This window comes from Equus przewalskii, chromosome X (genome assembly GCF_037783145.1).
Source record: "Equus przewalskii isolate Varuska chromosome X, EquPr2, whole genome shotgun sequence".
Classification (NCBI taxonomy): Eukaryota; Metazoa; Chordata; class Mammalia; order Perissodactyla; family Equidae; genus Equus; species Equus przewalskii.
This window is the reverse complement of record NC_091863.1, coordinates 63,054,264-63,077,865: the sequence shown is the minus strand read 5'-3', so window position 1 is coordinate 63,077,865 and position 23,602 is coordinate 63,054,264. Positions and strand designations below refer to the sequence as shown.

At 34.7% G+C, this 23,602-nt stretch overlaps 1 protein-coding gene across 1 annotated transcript in view; it reads right to left on the bottom strand.

Annotated features, from left to right (window-relative positions):
* Positions 1 to 23,602, bottom strand: part of LOC103563740 (transmembrane protein 182-like) — a 143,937-nt gene that overhangs the window by 5,001 nt on the left and 115,334 nt on the right. The gene's annotated exons all lie outside the window — the stretch shown is intronic.

Genomic DNA, 23,602 nt, shown 5'->3' with positions numbered 1-23,602 from the left:
AATACACAAAATTTTAGTGAGACAAACAGAAGACAGTCCCAAATTAAAATAAAAATAAAAAATGAAAGAACACACAGTAATACAAAGAATCATGAGAAACTACTAGGAGCAATTATACACCAACAAACTGGATAACCTAGAAGAAATGGATAAATTCTTAAAACTATACAACCTACCAAGACTGAATTATCAAGATAGAAAATCTGAACAGATCAATAACAAATAAAGAAAACTGAATCACTCATCAAAAACCTCCCACCAAAGAAAAGCATACGACTGGATGGTTTCACAGGTAAATTATACCAAACTTTTAAAGAAGAATTAATGTGAATTCTCTTAAGCTATTTCAGATAATCGAAGAGTAATGAACACTCACAAACTTATTTTATGAGGCCAGCGGTACCCTTATATCAAAGCCAGATAAGTACACTACCAGAAAATAAAACTAAAAAACAATATCCCTGATAAATATAAAAGTGAAATTTCTCATCAAAATACTAGCAAACTAATTTCAACAGCATATGAAAAGGAACATAAACCATGATGAGTTCAGATTTATCACTGGGATGCAAAGATCTTTCAAGATATGCAAATCTATAAACATGATAAACCACATTAATAGAATTAAAGATAAAAATCACATGATCCCCTCAGTAGATGCAAAGAAAGAATTTGACAAAATTGAACTTTCTTCCCTTATAAAAGATCTCAAGAAGGAATGTACTTAAATATGTAGATCAAATATTAACAGACCCAAAGGGAGAAATAGCAGTACAATAATAGTAGGGGGCTTTAATATCCTAGTTACATCAATGGATATCATCTAGACAGAAAATCAATACAGAAACATTTGTCTTAAATGACATGTTAGGCCAGATGGATTTAACAGATATTTATGGAAAATTCCATCCAAAGCAACAGAACACACATTCCTGTAAGTGCACATGGAACATTCTCCAGGATAGATCATATGTTAGGCCACAATGTGAGTCTTAATAAATTTAAGAGGATTGAAATCATGTCACGTATCTTTTCTGACAGTAATGATACAAAACTAGAAACCGATTATAAGAGGAAAATTGAAAAATTCACATATATGTGGAAATTATCATGTTACTAAACAACCTGTGGGTCAAAGAATAAATTTTTAAAATCCAAAAATACCTTGAGACAAACAAAAATGGAAATACAGCATACCAAAAGTTATAGAATGTAGCAAAAGCCTTTCTAAGAGGAAAGTTTACAATGATAAATGCCTAAATCAAGCAACATGAAAAATCTCAAATAAACAACCTAACTTTACACCTCAAGGGAACTAAAAAAAGAAGAAGAAACAAAGCCAAAATTTAGTAGGAGAAAGGAAACAACACAGATCAGAGCAGAAATAAATGAAATAGAAACAAAAAAATAGAATAGGGCAACAAAACTTAGAGCTGGTTCTTTGAAAAGATGAACAAAATTGAGAAATATTTAGACAGACTCACAAAGAAAAAAGATAGAGGACTCAAATAAAATCAGAAATAAAAGAGGACATGTTACCACAGATATCACAGAAATAGAAAAGATCATAAGAGACTACTATGAACAATGATATTCCAAAAAAATTTGACAACCTGGAAGAAATAGATAAATTCCTGAAACATACAACCTGTCAAGACCGAGTCATGAAGTAGTAGAAAATCTGGACAGATTGATTACTAATAAGCAGATTTAATTAGTAATCAAAAAACCTCCCATGGAACAAAAGTTCAGGACCAGGTGGATTCACTGGTTAATTGTACCAAGCTTTCAAAGAAGAGTTAATACCAATCCAAGACTCATAACCCATAAACTCTTAACAATAAACCAAACCAAAACTGATAAGCAATAAATCCAATCTCAAAAAAGAGAAGAAGAGAAATTTCTAAAAATTATACATGCTTCCAAGCTCATTTTATGAGGCCAGCATTACCCTCATACCCAAACCAGACAAGGATGCCACAAGGAAAAAAAATTACAGGCCAATATCCCTGATGAACATTGGTGCAAAAATCCTCAACAAAACGTTAGCAAACTGAATTCAAATATATATTGAAAGGATCATACATCACAATCAAGAGGGATCTATTCCAGGGATGCAAAGATAGTTCAACATCTACAAATCAATCAATTAGATGCACCACATTAACAACATGAAGGATAAAATCATATGATAATCTCAATTGATGCAGAAAATGCATTTGACAGAGTTTAATATCCATTTATGATAGAAAATCTCAACAAAGTGGATATAGAGGGAACGCACCTTAACAAAATAGAAACCATATATGACAAACCCAAAGCTAACATCATACTCAATGGTGAAAAGCTAAAAGCAGTTTATTTAAGATCAGGAATAAGGCAAAGATACCTACTCTCTTCACTTTAATTCAATATAGTATTGGAAGTCCTAGCCAGAGAAATTAGGCAAGACAAAGAAAGAAAGTCATCTAAATTGGAAAGAAATAAGTAAAACTGCTACTATTTGTAGTTGACATAATATTATGTGTAGAAAACCATAAAGACTTCACCAAAATCTGTTAGGACTAATAAATAAGTTCAATAAAGTTGTAGGATACAAATTCAATACACAAAAATGTGTTGTGTTTCTACACACTAATAACAAACTATTAGAAGGAGAGATTTAGAAAACAATCCCGTTTAGAATTTCATAAAAAAGAAAAAAATAACTAGGAATAAATTTAATCAAGGAGGTAAAAGACCTGTACACTGAAAATTGCAAGACATTAATAAAAGAAATTGAATAAAATATAAATAAATGGAAAGCTATTCTGTGCTCATGAATAAGAAGAATTAATATTCTTAAAATATCCATACTACCCAGAGCAATGTACAGATTCAATGCAATCACTATCAAAATTCCAGTGACATTTTTTTTTCACAAAATAGAGGAAATAATCCTAAAATTTGTATGGAAACACAAAAGACCCCAAATACCTAAAGAAATCTTGAGAAAGTAAAACAAAGCTGAAGGCATTATGCTCCTTGATTTCAAATTGCATTAAAAAGCTATAGTAATGAAAACAGTATGGTATTCACATAAAAACGGACATATAGATCAATAGAACAGAATAGAGAGCCCAGAAATAAATCCACAGTTATATGGTCAATTAATTTATGACAAAGGAGCCAAGAATACACAATGGAGAAAGGATAGTTTCTTCCGTAAATGGTGTTGGGAAAACTGGACAGCCGCTTGCAGAAGAGTGAAACTGGACCACTGTCTTACACCATACACAAAAATTAGCTCAAGATGGATTAAGGACTTGAATGTAAGACCTGAAACCATAAAATTCCTAGAAGAAAACCTAGCTGGTAAGCTCCATGTCACAGGTCTCAGAAACGACTTTTTGAATCTAACACCATAAGCCAAAGCAACAAAAGCAAAATTAAACAGGTGGGAATACATTAAATTTAAAAGATTCTGCACATCAAAAGTAATCACCAGCAGAATGAAAAAATAACTTACTGAAAGGGAGAAAATATTTTCAAATTATATATCTGATAAGAGTTTAATACCCAAATTATATAAAGAACTGATACAACTCAATACCAAAAAAAACAAACAACCCAGTTTCAAAATGTGCAGAGAATCTGAACAGACATTTCTCCAAAGAAGACACATACATAACCAACAGGTATATGAAAAGATGCTCAACATCACTAATCATCAAGAAAATATAAATCAAAAGCATAATGAGATATCACCTCACATCTGTTAAAACGACTATTATCAAAAAGACAAGTGATAGTAAGTGTTGGCGAGGATTTAGAGAAAGAGGAACCCTTGTGCACTGTTGGTGCAAATGTAAACTGGTGCAGCAACTATGGAAAACAGTATGGAGGTTCCCTCAACAATTAAAAATAAAAGTTTTGTATGATTCAGAAGTTCCACTTCTGAATATTTATCTGAAGAGAATGAAAACACTAATTCAAAAAGATCTAAGTTCTCCCATGTTCGTTGCAGCATTGTTTACAATAGCCAAGATATTGAAACTACCTAAGCATCCGTCAATGGATGAATGGATAAGGAATATGTGGTATATATATATGCAGTAGAATATTATTTAACAATAAAATTAAGCCAGGTAGAGAAAGACAAATACCATATAATTTTACTTACATGTGGAATCTAAAAAAAAAAAACCTACCAAGCTCATAAATACAGAAAACATATTGGTGGTTGCCAGAGGCACGGGTTAAGGGGTGGGAGAAATGAGTGAAGAGGATCAAAAGTTACAAACTTCCATTTACAAAATAAATGTCATGCTTATATAATGTACAGCAGGGTGACTACAGTTAATCATACTATATTGCATATTTGAAACTTGCTAGCAAGTAGATCTTAAAAGTTTTCATTACAGGAAAAAAAGTTTTGTAACTACACATAGTGATGGACATCAACTTACTGTCATGATCATTTCAAAATATATACAAATACTGAATCATTAAGTTTTACACCTGAAACTAATATAATCTTGTATATCAACTATACCTTTATAAAAATACTACAGCAAAAATTAAGGTGAACAAAATGTAAAAATAAGCATTAAAAATTTAATACTGTACTGCATATTAGAAAGTTGTTAAGAGTGTAGGTCTTAAAAGTCTTCATCTAAAGAAAACATTTTTAAGTATGTACGGTGAAAGGTGTCAACTAGACTTATTGTGCAGATTATTTCACAGTGTATACAAATATTGAATCATTATGTTGAGAGGAAAAAGCACCACCAACCAGGAATTCTGTACCCTGCAAAATTATCCTTCAAAAGTAAATGGGAAATAAACTTTCTCAGACAGACAAAAATTCAGGGAAATTGTTGCCTTACAAAAATGTTAAAAGAGAGAAGAAATAGGAATATTTTGTTATTATAAGCAACTTACACTACCCATGGAATAATATAGTGATATTTGAAAATTGACATGGATGAGTTGCAAAAGTACATTGCAAACTCTAAGGCAACAACTAAAAAATAAGTAAAAAGGGGGCTGGCCCAGTGGCGCAGCGGTTACGTTTACATGTTCCGCTTTTCAATGGCCCGGGGTTGGCCGGTTCAGATCCTGGGTGCGGACACGGCACTGCTTGTCAAGCCAAGCTGTAGTAGGCATCCCACATATAAAGTAGAGGAACATGGGCACAGATGTTAGCTCAGGGCCAGGCCTCCTCAGCAAAAAGAGGAGGACTGGCAGTAGTTAGCTCAGGGCTAATCTTCCTCAAAAAGAAAAAAGAAAAATATAATACTGATATGCTAAGAATAGAGAGAAAATGGAGTTATATAAATTGCTCAACTAAAACCACAAAAAAAGAGAATTAGGGCCAGCCCTGTGGCCGAGTGGTTAAGTTTGCACGCTCCACTGCAGGCGGCCCAGGGTTTTGCCAGTTTGAATTGGGGGCGTGGACATGGCACTGCTCATCAAGCCATGCTGAGGCGGCATCCCACATGTCACAACTAGAAGGACCCACAACTAAAAAAATACACAACTATGTACGGGGGGCCTTTGGGGTGTAAAAGGAAAAAAAATTAAAAATCTTAAAATAAAAATAGAATTATAGTGGAGGGTAAAAATAAGGAAAAAGTATTAAGTCAACAAAAACAGTTGCAAAGATAGTAAATATTAATTCAACTATATTAATAATCACTTTAAACCTCAATGGTCTAAATGCACTGATTAAACACAGAGACATTCAGAGTGGCTCAAAAATAAGACCCATTATGTGTTGTTTTTACTAAATCCAATTTAAATATAAAGATACATATAGATTAAAAGTAAAGGGATGAAAAAAGATATATCATGCTAACACTAACAAAAAGAAAGTTGTAGTAACTATATTAACTTCTGACAGAGTAGAATTCATAAGAAGGAATATTTTCAGGGATAAAGAAGGGTAATGCATAATGATAAAAAGTTCAGTTCCCCAGAAGACACAGCGGTATTTAATGTGTATACACCTTATAGCAGAGCATCAAAATACGTGACTCAAAAACTGATAGGAGAAATAGATGAATTTACTGTTATAGTTTGAAACATAAACTCTCCTCTTTCAGAAATGGACAGACCCACTAGGCGGGAAACCAGTAAGAATATAGATGAACTGACCAATCTCTTGAAAGACACAATCTGCCAAAACTCACACCAGAATAAATAGACAATCTGAATAAGCATATATATGAAATATATATATATATATTAAAAATTGAATCAATAATAGCATTCCAAAAGAGAAACATCAGGCCAAGATTGATTTACTGCTGAATTCTACCAAACATTTAATTAAAAAATTATACCAATTCTCTACAATCTCCTCCAGAAGATATAAGCAGAGGGAATAATTCTTAACTTATTCCTTGAGGCCAACATCACTTTAATACCAAAACCAGAAAAAGATATTACAAGAAAAAAAATTATACAGCAACATCCCTTATGAACATAGGTACAAAAATCTCCGACAAAATATTAGCAAATTGAATCCAACATTGTATAAAAATAATTATACACCAGAACTAAGTGGGATTTATCCCAGCTATACAAAGCTGATTTAACACTTGAAAATCAATTACTGTAATCCATCACATCAGCAGGCTAAAGGAAAAAATATCATTATATCTTATGCATAAAATCTATTTCACAAAATCCAACACCCATTCAAGACAAAAACTCTTAAAAATTAGGAATAGAAGAACTTCCTCAACTCAATAAAGAACATATTAAAAAACTAATTAACATCATACTTAATAGTGAGAAAGTAGAAGCTTTGCCACTAAGATCAGGAATAAGGCAAGGATGTCCCTTGTCACCAGTTCTTTTCAGAATTGTACTGGAAGTCCTAGCTAAGACAATAAGAGAAAAAAAAGAAAAGAAAAGTAATACAGATTGAGAAGGAAGAAGTAAAATTGCCTTTGTTCACATATGACATGATTCTCTATATAGACTATCTGAAAAAATTACAAATTATTCCTGGAATTAGTAGGCAATTTCATCAAGGTTCCAGATGCAAGGTTATATACAAAAGTTAATCACTTTCCTATATACCAATAAATAGAAAAATAATTTTTAAATTAAAAATACAATACCACTTAAATTAGAACCTCAAAAATGAAATACTTAGGTATATATTTAACAAAATATGTACAAGATTTATATGAGGAACACTCCAAAACTCTGATGAAAGAAATCAAAGAAGAAACAAATAAATCAAGAGATATTCCATGTTCCTGGATAGGAAATCTCAATATTTTCAAGATGTGAGTTTTTACCTACTTGATATGTAGATTTAATGCAACCACAATCAAAATCCCAGCAAGTTATTTTGTGGCTATCAACAAATTGTTTCTGAAACTTATATGGAAAGGCGAAAGACCCAGAATAGTCAACTCAATATTGAAGGAGAAGAACAAAGTCAGGATTGACATGACCAAACCTCAAGAATTACTACCGCAATCAAGACAGTGTGATATCGGTGAAAGAATAAACAAATGGATCAATGGAAAAGAATAGAAAGCCCAAAAGTAGACTCACATAAATATAGTCAACCGATCTTTATCAAAGAAACAAAGGAAATAAAATAGAGCAAAGATAGTCTTTCAACAAATGATGCTGGAATAACTGGACATCCACACAGAAAAAAAAAGTGAATCTAGATACAGACTTTACAAACTTCACATAAATTATTTCAAAATTGATCAAAGATCTTAATACAAAATGCAAAACTATAAAACTCCTAGAAGATAATATAAGAGAAAATCTGGTTGACTTTGTCTATGATGATAACTTTTTAGATGCAACACGAAAGGCATGATCTATGAAAAAACTAATTGATGAGGTGAACTTCAACAATATTAAAAATGTCTGCCTTGTGAAAGACACTGTCAAGAGAATGAGAAGACAAACCCAAGACAGGGAGAATATATTTGCAAAAGACATATCTAATAAAGGACTGTTATCCAAAATGTAAAGGAACACTTAAAATTCCACTATAAGAAGATAAACAACTCAATTAACAAATTGGCAAAATATATGAACACCAAACCTCACCAAAGATGTACAGATGGAAAAGAAGCATATGAAAAGATGCCCAATATCACCTGCTATTACGGAAGTGCAAATTAAAACAAAAACATGCCATATACATCTATTAGAATGGAGAAAACCCAAAATGCTGACGACAACAAATAGTGGAGAGGATATGAAGCAAGAGGAACTCTAATTGCTGGTGGGAATGGAAAATAGTACAGGCACTTTGGAAGACAGTGTTCCAGTTTCTTAGAACTGAAAATACTTTTACCATATGATGCAGCAGTCATTTTCCTTGGTATTTAATCAAATAAATTGAAAACTGATGTCCACACAAAAACCTGTACTTGGACTTTATCGCAACTTTATTCATTGATGCCAAAACTTTGAAGGAAAGAAGGTGTCCTTCAGGAGGTGAATGGAAAAATCAATTGTGGTACAACCAGACAATGGAATAACATTCAGCACTAAAAAGAAATGCGCTGTTAAGCCCATTCTCTTGAGGGAGAAACTTAAATGCATATTATTAAATGAAAGAAGCCAATATGAAAAGGCTACACACTCTGATTCCAACTATATTGCATTTTGTAAAAGACAAAACTATTGAAGCAAGATCAGTGGCTGTCAGAGGCTAGAGGGGAAGGAGGGATAAATAGGCAGAGCACAGAGGATTTGGGGGGCAGTGAAACTATTCTGTATGATACTATAATGGTGGATACATATCATTATACTTTTGTATACACCCATAGAATATACAAGATCAATTGTGAACCTTCATGTAAACTGTGAACTTTGAGTGGTAATTATTTGTTCATTCAGGTTGATCCATTTTGACAAATGTACCACTCTAGTGTGGGATACTTATAATGGGGGAGTCTGTGCATGTGTGAGTGCAGGGGGTATTTAGGAACTCTCTATACTGTCTGTTCAATTTTACTCTGAATCTGAAACTAGTCTGAAAATAAAATTTGAGTTTGATGCTGGTAGGTTTTTGAGCTAACATGTCTCAGACTGCAGTGAATAAACAACCTAGGGGCCAATATATAGAGCTCATCTTTGCTTCATTTAAATAGTGTCTTTGTTAGATTTAGTCATTAGTATTTGTCTTGATGCTACTATAAGTAAGATCATCTTTCAAATTATATTTAATAAATGTTTCCTCCTAGTGTAAAAAATATATTTTTGTTTTGAATTTTTATACAGTAATTTTTATAAATTAACTTAACTGTCATTATTTATCTCTAGACATTTTTAAATTCTCTATGCACATAATTTTGTTGTCAGTGAATATTTCTTTCTTTCTTTTTAAGTTTTATATATATATTTTTCCCTTTCCTTGTCTCATTGCTCTACCCCGGAACTTCATTAAAAAGGTGAATAGAAGTTGTAAGAGTACTAAAAGTTACCTTAATTTTTAATCCCAGAATGAAATCCCAGTATAATATCAAAGCACATTCTAATTAGAAGTACTTTCTCCCTTATGAGACTTTAAATTATTTACCCATGTTTTCTTTTCACACTATTATGAAGACATTTTTACATTTAAACTATTGACCCATTTGATATTTACCCTGATGCACAGTGTGAAGATAAATTCAAAATCTCCTTTTGCAGGTGGCTATATTGATTATCTAACAATATGTGCTTAAAAGCACATCTTTACAATAGCTTTTATCAAAAAGATAAGAAATGACAAGCGTCGGAGAGGATGTGGAGAAAAGAGAACACTTCTGCACTGTTATTGGGAATGTAAACTGGTGAAGCCACTAGGGAAAACAATATGGAGATTACTCAAAAATTTAAAATTAGAATGATGAGGGGCCAGCCCCATGGCCGAGTGGTTGAAGTTCTGGGTGCTCCGCTTCAGTGACAGGGGGTTCGTGGGTTCAGATTCCGGGTGCAGACTTGCTCCACACGTCAGCTATACTGTGGAGGCATCCCACATATAAGGTAGAGGAAGATTGGCACAGATGTTAGCTCAGGGCAAATCTTCCTCAAAAAAAAAAAAATAGGATGATGATATGATCCGGTAATTCCACTTCTTGGTATTTAGTCAAAGAATATGAAAACACTAACTCGAAAAGATATATGTACCTCTATGTTCATTGCAGCCTTATTTACAACAGCCAAGATATGAAAACCTAAGTGTCCATCAATGGATGGATAAGGAAAATGTGAGATGTATGTGTGGGTGTGTGTGTGTGTATATATACGGGAGTACTAGTGAGCCAGAAAAAATATGAAATCTTGCCATTTGTGACAACATGCATGAAACTTGAGGGCACTGCGCTAGGCGCAATAAGTCAGACAGAGAAAGAAAGACACTGCATGATCTCACTTATACGTGGAACCTAAAAAAAAACCAAGTTCATAGATACAGAGAACAGACTGGTGGTTGCCAGAGGTGGGGGTGGGGAGTGGGCAAAATGGCTGAAGGGAGTCAAAAGGTACAAAATTCTAGTTATAAAATAAATGTCATGTTGATGTTATGTACAGCATGGCCACTGTAGTTAATAATAACATATATTGCATATTTGAACGTTGCTAAGCAAATAAATCTTAAAAGTTCTCACTACAAGAAAAAATTATGTATCTATATGTGATAATGGATGTTAATAGACTTAATGTGGTGATCATTTTGCAATATGTGCAAATAGTAAATCATTATTTTCGTACACCTGCAACTACTATAGTTGCATGTCAATTATACCTCAATAAAAAAGTACATTTTTACCTCATGATTTGAAAACCCACTTTTATGATATACTCCATCTCCAAATATGTACAGACCTATCTCTGGACTTTCTATTCTTTACCAATTCTCCATAAGACTTTGTATCCATCTGAGTCTAATAAGAAAATAGGAACTGTTCAACTATCTAAACAGTGGAAACAATATAAACAATTATTCAACTATGATAAAATACTAAGTATAAGATATAAAAGAACCCTACCAGGTACCCTAGAGCTGAGGGAGAATACTCAAGAAAAGTCAAACTTGGAAGTGGACTCCTTTCCCGAGGCAGGTTCAGATCTTGTTCAAGAAAGTGTAGTAGTAGCCCACTGGATAACAAGGTTCACTGGATTATCCAGGCCAGAGATATCCAGGCTATATCTCTGCAGTTTCCGAGAAAGCAGAGAACAAATTTCTAGGATGCAAGCAACCACAATCCATGGCTGGCATAAGGACATGCACAGAGAATGAGGCTGCCAGTGTGAGAAAAAGGCCTGAAGCGCATAGTATTCCTGTCAGGAGAATGCCCTCATGGCATAAAGAGGGTCATTGGAAAGAAATCTCAAGGGAGGAAGTTGATAAAAGGTTGTTGAGACCTAGTGGAGGTGGGATATCTAGTGCATAAAGTATTCTTTTCAGAAAGCCATAAGAAGGTGATCATCAGGCTAGGCCAGGGCTGCAAGGTCAAGGGATCATATAGTCTGAGTGCACAGCAGGGGGAAAGCGCCGCCAGATGTCCTCACATCCACAACACTGACTGATGTGCAGCCACCAAAACAGGTAGAAGACTCCCACCATTTTCAATCTTCCTCTACTGGTGTTTACTGAGAAAGCTTAACATTATGCTTACTGTAAAGTAGATATGCTTCAAGGAATTGCATACATTATTATCAAGAAGACATTGAAAAGTAAATTGGAGTGGAGAGGCAATAAGTTGGTAACTGGCACAGTACATGTCTTTGGTTGCTCAGTTTCCATATGCACTTTTTACACACGTTTGAACTGCTTTACATCAAAACAAGTTTATATTTCTACCTAAAAATTGCAGCTACCCTTCTTACAAGTGAAGTTCCCACTATTCCCCAAAAGAAGAAGATGCAAAATCTTAAGAGTCATTGTGCCCATCACTAGCTACATTAACTTTTCCACAAATTTTGTCACATTTCTACTCAATATTTTGTTAGTTATAGATTAATTTGGAAATTTAACCTCCAATAACTTTGTTATAAAATAAAAATGGAAAGAAAGAGAGAAAAGAAGCAAAAGGTTAATATATTCAAATATACGTATGCATATACCAAGAACAGAGAAATCATGCAAAATTTTTGTTATGGGCTAAATTGTGCTCCCCCAAAATTCATATATCAAACCCCTAACCCCTGGTACCTCAAAATGTTTGGAGATAGGGTTTGGAGATAGAGCCTTTAAGGAAGTAAATAAATGAGGTCTTTAAGGTGGGCTCTAATTCAATCTGACTGGTGTCCTTATAAGAGGAGAAAATTCAGGCACATAGAGAGAAATGCAAATGATATACATACACAGAGGAAAGGCCATGTGAAAACACAGGGAGAAAGTGGCTATTTGCAAGCCAATGAGAAAGACTTCAGGAGAAATCAAACAAGCTGACTCCTTGATCCTGGAACTTATGCCTCCAGAACTGAGAGAAAATAAATTTCTATTGATAAGCCATCCAGTCTTTGGTAGTCTGTGGTATTTTGTTGCGGCAGCCCTAGCAAACTAATACACTTTTATGATCACCATTTCTTAAATTGACAATGAAGTTATCGTTGGTATCTATGGCTTTCTTTTTCAAATACTCATTTCCTATTTCCTTTCTCATCAGCAAGAACCTCAGTTGATGTGGTTTCTTTACCTGGGAGAGTGACTCAAACCTTCCTTCCCAAAGGATCTGAGTTCTCATTTGCCAGCTTTATTTTGTTTCCTGTAGCTTTCCATTAATCTTTAGTATTGGTCAAAGTACATAAAGAGACCCTGAAGAATCCTCCGGGTTCCATTCATAGACTTTCTTGCCTCCATTGTGTAGCAGCAAACAAATTTCCTCTTAGTGATCATGATCAATTACACCTACTAGTAGTTTAATTCCTTTTTCTGTTAATTGATTCAATGGCATAAATAGCCCATAATGGCCAGGTGATAGTCTCATTTTCCCATTCAATAAAACCATTATGTCCGTTGGTGGAAGTTTATCCTCATTTTGGACCAAGTTCCCCAAGTCGGTGGAGATGAAAGTTGCTTAGAAAGGAAGAAATAAATCTTTGAATGGGTTGTTAGCTAGTGAGAACAGCCACTAGCACTTCCACCTATGGATTCCTGGACCCACGTATTCAGGCTATGGAGGACAGAGCACCTTATAATTGTCTCTGATTCAAAGCATAAACTGCATCGTGTGAGAGAACTCTATTCTTTCACAGCACTATCTGTTAGTTGGCACCATAACTGAGTCTTCAGTAAGCTATCTCACTTTTCCATTAAGCCAGCTATTTTCAGGAGATGAGGTATATAGATATATATCTGCAGAAGAGGCTTTATATTTGCTCCAAAATTCCAAAACTCTCCACTAATTCCCCAATTGGTGCTTGCCAGAGGCTCCATATAGCACCTTTATTTACCAGGGGCACTTCAAGTTATCATTGGATTTGATGGATCATAAGGACCAAAGTGATAGAGTTGTTTATAGTGCAGCCTGAACTTGATAGAGAGCCTTCTCTTGCTCTGGCCCCCACTCAAAACTGGAAGTCTTATAGGTGACTTTGCAAATGAATTCAAGTAACGCATTCAAATAAATATGTTTCTTCTACAATCCAAAAAAGCCTATGAAGTGTTGTGCTTCTATTTAGGTGATGTGAGATGCAGCAACTTGTCTTTCACATTGGAGGGGATATCTTGCCATGCTCCATACCACTGAATGTCCTGAAAATTTCCTGATATGAAGGGTTTATACAAGCTACTTTCAGGCTCAGAATGGATTGTGCATTCAAAGCTGTCAATTTCATCTGCATCCAACCATTCCAATTTTCACGATCTCATTCTTTCCCAGTCTATACCTTAATACTCACATGAATAACTTGACAAGACTGTGAATCCAACCGTCATTGTAAAATAACAACCCGCAAAATTAGATCTGTTTGGTTTTCAGCAGTAACAAGAAATAAGACATTCTTTTAGTGCTGTCATAGAAGGTCTCTAGTTTTCAGAAAATTAATTGAGCTGTGAATTATCAGGTTTGAGCCTGACATTTTTTTTTTCTCTATAGGTATTTAAGTGCATCCAAAGAATCCATTGTACAACCTCATCCTTATAGTCATCAATACTACCATAATTGTTAAGTGCATCAGCCAGTTGAACCCACAAGGTTGGAATTCCATCATATTCAATCCAGCCGTTCTCGTACAAGAGCAATTTTGACTCATTCACCCAAAGGACATCAGGCAAGGCCTGAAGACATTTTTAGTTGTCAAAATTTGGTGGGGGTGCTACTGGCATCTAGTGGGCAAAGATCAGGGATGCTCCTAAACATACTTCAAGGCACACAATAGCCCCCCACAACAAACAATTATCTGCCCCATAATGGCAATAGTGTCAAGATTGAGAAATGTTACCAACTACAGATGACAACTGATTTTGTGATGACGCTGCATATCATAGGTTGCTAACATTGTACTTCCTGTTGTCAAGGAACTCAGCATGGCACTTAAGTCCAACAAAACAACCCCCAACTCTCATCTTAAGTGGAATATCTCTTGAGACAACTTCAGGTACTAATTCTGTATTGCTTTAGTTCCTATCAGGATACAAGAATTTCTCAGTTATCCAAACATGCAGAAATTTCTTATAGAGAATTATTAAGCTATAATAAAATAGTAACTAGGAGATGTGACAGGACTCTATAGGATACATTACAGCTGAGGAACAATGTCCAAGGAAGGAGAAATTTCAATAGGAAACCCCTTCCCCAAGGGTGTTGTTCAGATTTCACAGCATAAAGTGTAGTTTCACCCCACTGGATAGCAGAGAAGTTTGCTAATTTTTCCAGGCAAGAGTTGTTCTACAATCACTGAGCTGAAACAACTCTCTGTGGTGCAGGTGAGCTGAAGTGAGTGGCCAGGCAGGGAGGCATGTAGAGGGAGTGAGGGTGCCAGTATGGGAGGGAGTCCCAGAGCATTCAGTGTCTATGTTGGGGGGACTACTGCCTTGGAAGGGCCTTTTGAAACTACCTCCAGAAGACAGGTGATCAGAATGTGTCAATGTGCCAGCGCCAGCAGGATGCCTAGAGTGTGTAATGTCCATGTAGTTCACAAGAAGGTGATCAACTTCCCTGGCCAGAGATCAATGGCAACCAAGAGACCACCCCTTCTGGACATGAGGTTGGGTAGAGTAGCACTGGATATCCTCTTGCCTATACTGCTGACTCACAGTGCAGCAACCAGAACCAGAAAGAGAGGTTCTTCATCCTGTAATGTCCCTCTAGTGCTGTCCACTGAGACAGCTTAACATTTTCCGCACTGTAAAGGAAAACTACTTAAAAGAATTTCTTCCATTCTAACAGAGCAGGTATTGCAGGGCAAATTTGGAGCTATGAAGAAATACATTGATTACTGGCACAGATTTCTACAATCTTAGTTATTTAAGCTGTACATTTTGTGTCTATGGTAGACACACACACGCACACTGCTCTTCTCTTTTACTGGATTATCAGTTTTTCCACATGAACTTTTTAATTAATTTATCTGATTCCAGAAATAAAGTTTTTATTTTTATTGAGATTATATTACAATGTAAACTGAGATAAGAGATATGTCCTTAGGAAAAAATGACACCTAATTTTGGTCCTTTCAGAAATGTTTTATAATTTTCCTCATTAGGTCTTTAACATTTTTCTTTTGTATTCATGCCTTTGTTTTTTGTTTATTTTTGCTATTATAATTGGGTTTTCTATTTTGCTATATCTTTTAATTGGTTTTCATTTTTATACATAAAATCTTATTTCCCTGTAAGAATTTTTTATCCTGCTAGTTCACAACATTTTCTTAACATTTCAGGCACTTTTTCTACCTAAACTTACGGTTTCCTCAATATATAATGATATAGTCTCTAAGTAGAAATGGCTTTATCTTCATTTTTCAATTCTTATGCTTCTAATTACATTAACTAATACCTCCACTATAATGTTAAACAGTAATAGTGATAGTCTACTATATTCTAATTAAATATGACATTCTTTGGTTAATATTTTAGTGTCAATACTGATATATTTTGTATTAAATCTATCAAAGTCCATCTCTGTTTTCTATTAATCTCCCTTTTCATACATATCTTTCTTCTCTTCTTTTGTACTGCCTTTTGGATCAATTTAATATTTTTATCATTCATTTTTTATTTAAGTATGGATACCATATTATCTGGTTCTGTTATTATATTGCTTACCATAGAAATACAGTACTATTATGATTATGAATATAAATCTTTGTATAACAAAATGTCTTTAAAGGAAATGTAGAATACTGAATAAAGAGTTTTCAGAGAAAATTATAGAGTTTAAATAACAAATAAAAATACATGTATGAAACTAAGTAAATCAACACACAGTAAACCAAAAGAAAGAAAAAGGACAAATCAAATTAAGATAAATGCAGACATTAAATTGTCCTGTAGACTTATCTAATGGTTCTTTCTTGCTCATTGCATTCTTATGATATATTTACCATATACATATCCTTTTTATTTACATTAAATTGGTAGTTGTATCAGGGGGCTTAATTTGATTTAGATTCAAACTTTTTGGAAGACTATTTCAAAAGTGGTGTAGTAATCTTTGATTTCATCTATGTGATAAGTTGCACACTCATTTATCATTTTTATCAACAAAATATGTAACTTTGATCTGCATTTACTCTTTTTCTTAATAGTATTTACTCACTCATGCAGAAAAAACTAATAAATGAATACCAACACTCTTTTAAAAACAACATATTAGATAAATTATTAGCCATCTTTATTTTTAAAAAATGAAACCAAGAAGAAGAACAGAACATTAAAAATTATGATGAGAAAAAGTATTGAAATAGAAATTTAAAATCAGAAGAGATTATTTGGAGAAATGCATGCAAATAAATTTTAAGATTGATATTAAAATATAAATTTCTGCATTATACAGCTTACCAAAATTGACCACAATACAGACAGAATATTTAAACAGACAAAAGATTATAGAAAAAAATTAAGTAATTTAGGAGATTCAACATAAAAAAGTATAAGGTACACATAGTTTTACAGAGGAATTATTCCAAACCTTTCAAGATCAGACAATCTTAGTCCTATCTAAACTATTTTAGAGAATAGGAAAAAAGGGAAAATTTATAAAGCCATTTTATACAATGCATATAACATTCATCCCAAAAGATGACAAAATTTGTACCAAAATTGAAAACTACAAATCATAATCATTTGCAAATAAATTAAAAATATAAGCAAAAAGAATGGAAGATCACATTAGAAATTAATACATCATATACTGAATACTAGGAAGTAGTTTGTGTAAGAACAATATTTTTTATGAGAACAAGAAAGGTTTTAAAATTTAAAAACCTTCTTCTTAATAGAATCATAAAGATGCTGCAACTATAAGAAACAGAGTGTTAATATCCTGGAGAATGGATAACCTTAGAAAAGTGAGCCAATTTCTGGAGCATATTTCTCTCCCTGGAGTTATTTGTCAATTCTGGGAATTCCAAGAAGCCAATAATCCAGGATTTGCCAAGTTACAAGGCCAATTCTGGGAGACATAGAAACAAGCAGAGATTTTGGAACTCTCACATGGGTGAAATTACAAAATTGGATACTAGAGAGGCTTCAAACACATGGTTACTTTCTATACAATACATTTGCCAAATTTTGAAGCTTTATGGGGAATGAAGTTAAAAAAGTGAGAATAAAGCCAGTAAAAGGGAAAATGTTTTATATAGACTTGTACCCAGAGAGGAGAAATATTAGAGTCCAAGAATCAGTAGAGATAAAATCCACAATTAACACCTCTAACTCACAGCTAAAAAGCCCTGGAGGATTATTCTTTAGAAATAGAGAGTGATAGTAGGAGAAAATTTACAAGGAATCGGTTTACCAAGTTCCAGCCTCAAAGCAGCTCAGTTTCCCCCTGGTTTGAGGAAGAGCCCCCACTCTGTCTACTTAGCAGAGAAAAGGGACATTCTTCTCTAGAGGAATATAATGTCATACAAGCCCTTTACAGTCTTTATCTGTTATGCTTAGCATTCTCACAAGTAAATTGGCATGCCAAACAAAGGTCCAAATGACTAAAATACAAAATAGTTAAATGAAAAAGACCCAAAGTTATGCAGATCTTGACGTTAAAAGACAAGGATTTTAGGATAATTGTGATTAATATGTTAGATAAAATAGAGGAACCGATGGAAAATTTCACCAGAGATTTGAAATATTTTGTTAAAAAGTCAAAATCTTGTAGTGGTTGTTGCATAAGTCTACAAATATACATAAAAGGCACTGAATTGTACCCTTTAAATGGGTAAAACTATCTCAATAAAGCACTTTTAAAAAGAATCAAGTAGAAATTCTGGAAGTGAAAAAAAAAATTAGGAGGTTGGTGTCAAGATGGCAGTGTAGGCAGAATCTAAACTCACCTCATCCCATGAACACAACCAAGTTACAGCTATCCTTGGAACAATTACCCCTGAGAAAGAACTGAAAACTTGGTAAAAAGAACCCCTGAAAAAATAGACATCCCTGACTGTGGTGGAACAGGCTTAAATTCCTTTCTGAAGAGAAAAAAGTCACCTTCACAAACCACTGCACTTCACAGCCAGCCAGGAAGAATTGTAAGGTATGCAGCCTTCCCTGGAGGAGTGGGGGACCTGAGTGGGGGAATGTTACCACTATAAACATCCTTCAGACTCAGCACAACTGAAATGAGTGTCATAATATGTGACTTTGCTGGCTATTAACTACAACAGAGAATACCCCTAGAAAATTTATCAAACATAAGCAGAAAAAAACAACTCTTAAAGAGCCCATGCACAGGTTCAGCCATTTTGGAAAGCAACCTAAAATCACCAGAAAAAAATGTAGGTGATCCTTTGGTGAAAAGAGACTCACTTGATAAGCTATGAGTTCATCTCAGTGAGAAATGAGACCTCTCCAGGGACTAAGACATTGACAGCAGCCAATATTGTGACCTAGTACAGGCATGCTGACACAGACGCTGGCAGATGATATTGGAGTACTTCTCATAGGCTGTTAGCCCAGGGTCTGCCCCACCCAGTAGAGCACTGATTTAATACAGCTCAGCTAGGGCAGGTGGGTTGCCCTAGGGACAAGGCCCACCCATTAGCAAGCCCTCAGGCAAATTTTTGGATAGCATAGACTGGGTGCCTAGATCCTCTGCAGGCAGATGAGCTCTCCACTTTTGCAGGGCAGGGCATGCATGAGAAGCAGGTGGAGTGGGTGGGGCATTGGGATGTTGGTGGAGTGTGTGGGGGCCTCTGCAGTGAACAACTGGGTATGCTCCAGGGGTTTGGGACATGTGCATGGGCCAGGACTGTGTTGAAGGTGTGTGTAGACCTGTGGGCCATGGAACTTCTCAGTGACAGAAGACCTGTGCTTCTCAAAAGCCACACGGGGGATTGGTCCCACGTTACAAAGCCTGAAACAATTGGGTGTTCCCATGCCTGGAGTCAGCCCCACTCAGCTGAAATCCTGAGAGAGCTGACAATAGCCTTTCATTCCTGAGGCCTATAGTGATTGTAAGCCCTTGAGCCTAGCAAACAGCCACACTGGGGTCTTACTCACTTAAGAGAAAAACTACAACAGGAATGTACTGTTAGACTTTGCAGCCAACTATGCTGGGGCTCCCCAAACACAATAAAGTGACTGAAAGATCCATAGTAGGCACACGCAGCTGAGCATTACAGCCAGCTAGTCAGGGGAACAGCCTAGACTCCCTAGGAACCTGCAGCAACAGAAACCCTGCCACAACAGAAAAACATGTGTAGACCACACAGGGGTCATTCCTTGAACATTTGGAACTGGTGACAAGAGGGAAGCACATTGCTGGGCCTCAAAATGCATCTCTTACATAAGGTTACTTCTCCAAGATCAGGAGACATAGCTGACCCATCTAATACATAGATATAAGCACAGAGAAAGAGGCAAAATGAGGAGGCAAAGGAATATGTTCCAAGCAAGGGAACAGGACAAAACCCCAGAAAAAGAACTAAATGAAACAGAAATAAATAATCTACTTGACAAAGAGTTGAAACAAAAACTCATAAGGATAGTCACTAAATTTGGGAGAAGAAGGGATGAACACAGAGAAAACATCAACAAAGAATGGGAAAATATACAAAAGAACCAATCAGAAATGAAGAATACAATACTGGAAATGAAAAATTCTCTAGAGTGACTCAATAGCAGAATAGATGATATAGTAGAATAGATCAGCAAGCTTGATGAAAGACTAGAGGAAATTATCCAAGATGAGCAAATAAAATACAAAAAGAATTAAAAAGAATGAAAATAGTCTAACGGACCACTGGGACAACATCAAATACACTAAGGTTCATATTATAGGTGTTCCAGAAGGAGAAGAGCAAGACAAAGGGGTAGAGAATCTATTTGAAGAAATAATAGCTGAAAACTTTCCTAACCTAAGAAGGAAACAGACGTCCAAGTACAGGAAACAAAGAGAGCACCAAACAAGATAAATGCAGAGGCCAACACCAAGACACATTATAATTAAAATGACAAGAATTAAAGATAGAGAATCCTAAAAGCTTCAAGAGAAGGGCAACAAGTGACATATAAAGGAAACTCCATAGGCTATCAGCTGACTTACCATATATGTGCTGCATATGAGACATTCACAAACTGAAAGTGAAAGGATGGAAAGAGATACTACATGTAAATGGCAAAGAAAAGAAAGCTGGCAGAGTAATACTTGTATCAGACAAAATAGACTTTAAAACAAAAACTGTAACAAGAGACAAAGAAGGGCAGTACATAATGGTAAAGGGAACAATCCAACAAGAGAATTTAACACTTGTAAATATCTATGAACCCAACATGGGAGCATCTAAATATACAAAGCAATTATTAGCAGACATAAAAGGAGAAATAGACAGTAACAAAATAATAGTAGGGGACTTTAACACTCCACTTACACCAGTGGATAGATCATCCAAACAGAAGATCATTAGGGAAACCTTGGCCTTAAATGATACATTAGACCAGATGGACTTAGTAGATATGCATAGAACATTCCATCCAAAAACCACAGAATACGTATTCTTTTTGAATGCACATGGAACATTCTCCAGGAGTGATCACAACATATGTCTCTATAAATTTAAGATTGAAATAATACCAAGCTGAACAACAGTTGGGTCAGTGGAGAAGTCAAAGGAGAAATCAAAAAAATGTGGAGACAAATGAAAATGAAAATACAACATTCCAAAATCTATGAGATACAGCAAAAGTGGTCCTAAGAGCAAAGTTTAAAGCAATTCAGGCCTACCTCAACAAACAAGAATAATCCCCAAAAAAACTAACAATACAAATAAAGGAATTGGAAAAAGAAGAACAAACAAATCCCAAAATCAGTAAAAGGAAGGAAATAATAATCAGAGCAGAACTAAATGAAATTGAGACTAAAAAATACAAAAGAAGAAATCAATGAAACCAAGAGCTCATTCATTGAAAAGTTAAACAAAATTAACATTTAGTTAGACTCCCCAAGAAAAAGGAGAGAAGGCTCAAATCAACAAAATCAGAAATGAAAGAGGAGAAATTACAAAGGACACCTCAGAAATGCAAAAGATTATAAAAAATATTATGAAAAGCTATATGCCAACAAATTGGATAATCTAGAAGAAATAGATAAATTCTTATAATCAAGCAACCTTCCAAGTTTGAATCAAGAAGAAATAGAGAATGTAAATAGACAAGCCACCTGTAAGGAGATCGAAACAGTAATCAAAAACTTCCCAAAAAAATAATCCAGGACCAGAGGGCTTCCCTGACAAATTCTACCAAAAATTCAAAGTCTTAATACCTATCCTTCTCACACTCTTCCAAAAAGTTGAAGAGGAGAGGAAGCTTCCTAATTAATTATACCAAGCCAACAGTGCTCTGATATCAAAACCAGTCAAGGACATCACAAGAAAAGAAAATTATAGGCCAATGTCAGTGATGAACATCAGTGCAAAAGTCCTCAAGAAAAACTAGAAAATCGAGTACAACAATACATTAAAAAGATCATACACCATGAGAAAGTGGGATTTATTCCAGGGATGCAGGATGATTCACCATCCACAAATCAATCAACATGATACACCACATTAACAAAATGAAGAATAAAAATCACATGATCATCTCAATGGATGCAGAGACAGCATTTGACAGGACACAGCATCCATTTATGATAAAAACTGAATAAAATGGGTGTAGAAGGAAAGTACTTCAACATAATAAAGGCCATAGATGACAGATCCACAGTTAAAATCATTCTTAATGGAGAAAAACTGAAATCTATCCCTCTAAGAACAGGAAGCAGACAAATATGCCCACTTTCACTGCTATTATTTAAAATAGTGTTGAAAGTTCTAGCCAGAGCAATCAGACAAGGAAAAGAAATAAAAGGGATCCAAATTGGAAAGGAAGAAGTGAAACTGTCACTATTTGCAGATGCCAAGATTTTACATATATAAAACCATACAGAATCCACTAAAAACTTTTAGAAATAATAAATGAATATGGTAAAGTTGCAAGATACAAAATCAACATACAAAAATCAGTTGCATTTCTGTACACTAAGAACAAAGTAGCAGAAAGAGAAATTAAGAATACAATCCCATTTACAATTGCAACAAAAAGAATAAAACATCTAAGAATAAACTTAGCCAAAACGTGAAATATCTGTACACTGAAAACTAAAAAACGTTGTTGAAATAAATTGAAGAAGATACAAAGAAATGGAAAGATATTCCATGCTCTTGGATTGGAAGAATGAACATAGTTAAAATGTCCATACTTCCCAAAGCAATCTACAGGTTCAATGCAATCAAAAGCAGAACTCAAATGGCATTTGTCATAGAAATAGAACAAAGAATCTTAAAATGTATATGGAGTAATAAAAAAGACCCCAAATAGACAAAAGAATCCTGAGACAAAAGAACGAAGCTAGTGTCACACTCCCTGATTTCAAAATATACTGCAAAGCTAGAGTAACAAAAACAGCTTGGTACTGTCACAAAAACAGACACACAGATCAACGGAACAGGAGTGAAAGCCCAGAAATAAAATCACACAACTACGAAAAGCAAATATTCGACAAGGGAGCCAAAAACATGCAATGGAGGAAGGACAAATCTCTTCAATAAATGGTGTTGGGAAAACTGGATGGCCACACGCAAAACAATGAAAGTAGACCATGATCTTACACAATGCACAAAAATTAACTCAAAATGGATTAAAGACTTTAATGCAAGACCTGGAACCATTAAACTTCTAGAAGAAAATATAGGCTGTACATTCTTTGGCATTGGTCTTAGTAGCGTATTTTCAAGTATCATGTCTGACTGGGAAAGGGAAACAATAGAAAAAATAAACAAATGGGACTACATCAATCTAAAAAGCTTCTGCACAGCAAAAGAAACCATCAACAAGATGAAAATACAACCTAACAACTGGGAGAAGATATTTTGAAACCACATATCTGATAAGGGGTTAATATCCAAATTATACAAAGAACTCATACATCTCAACAAGAAA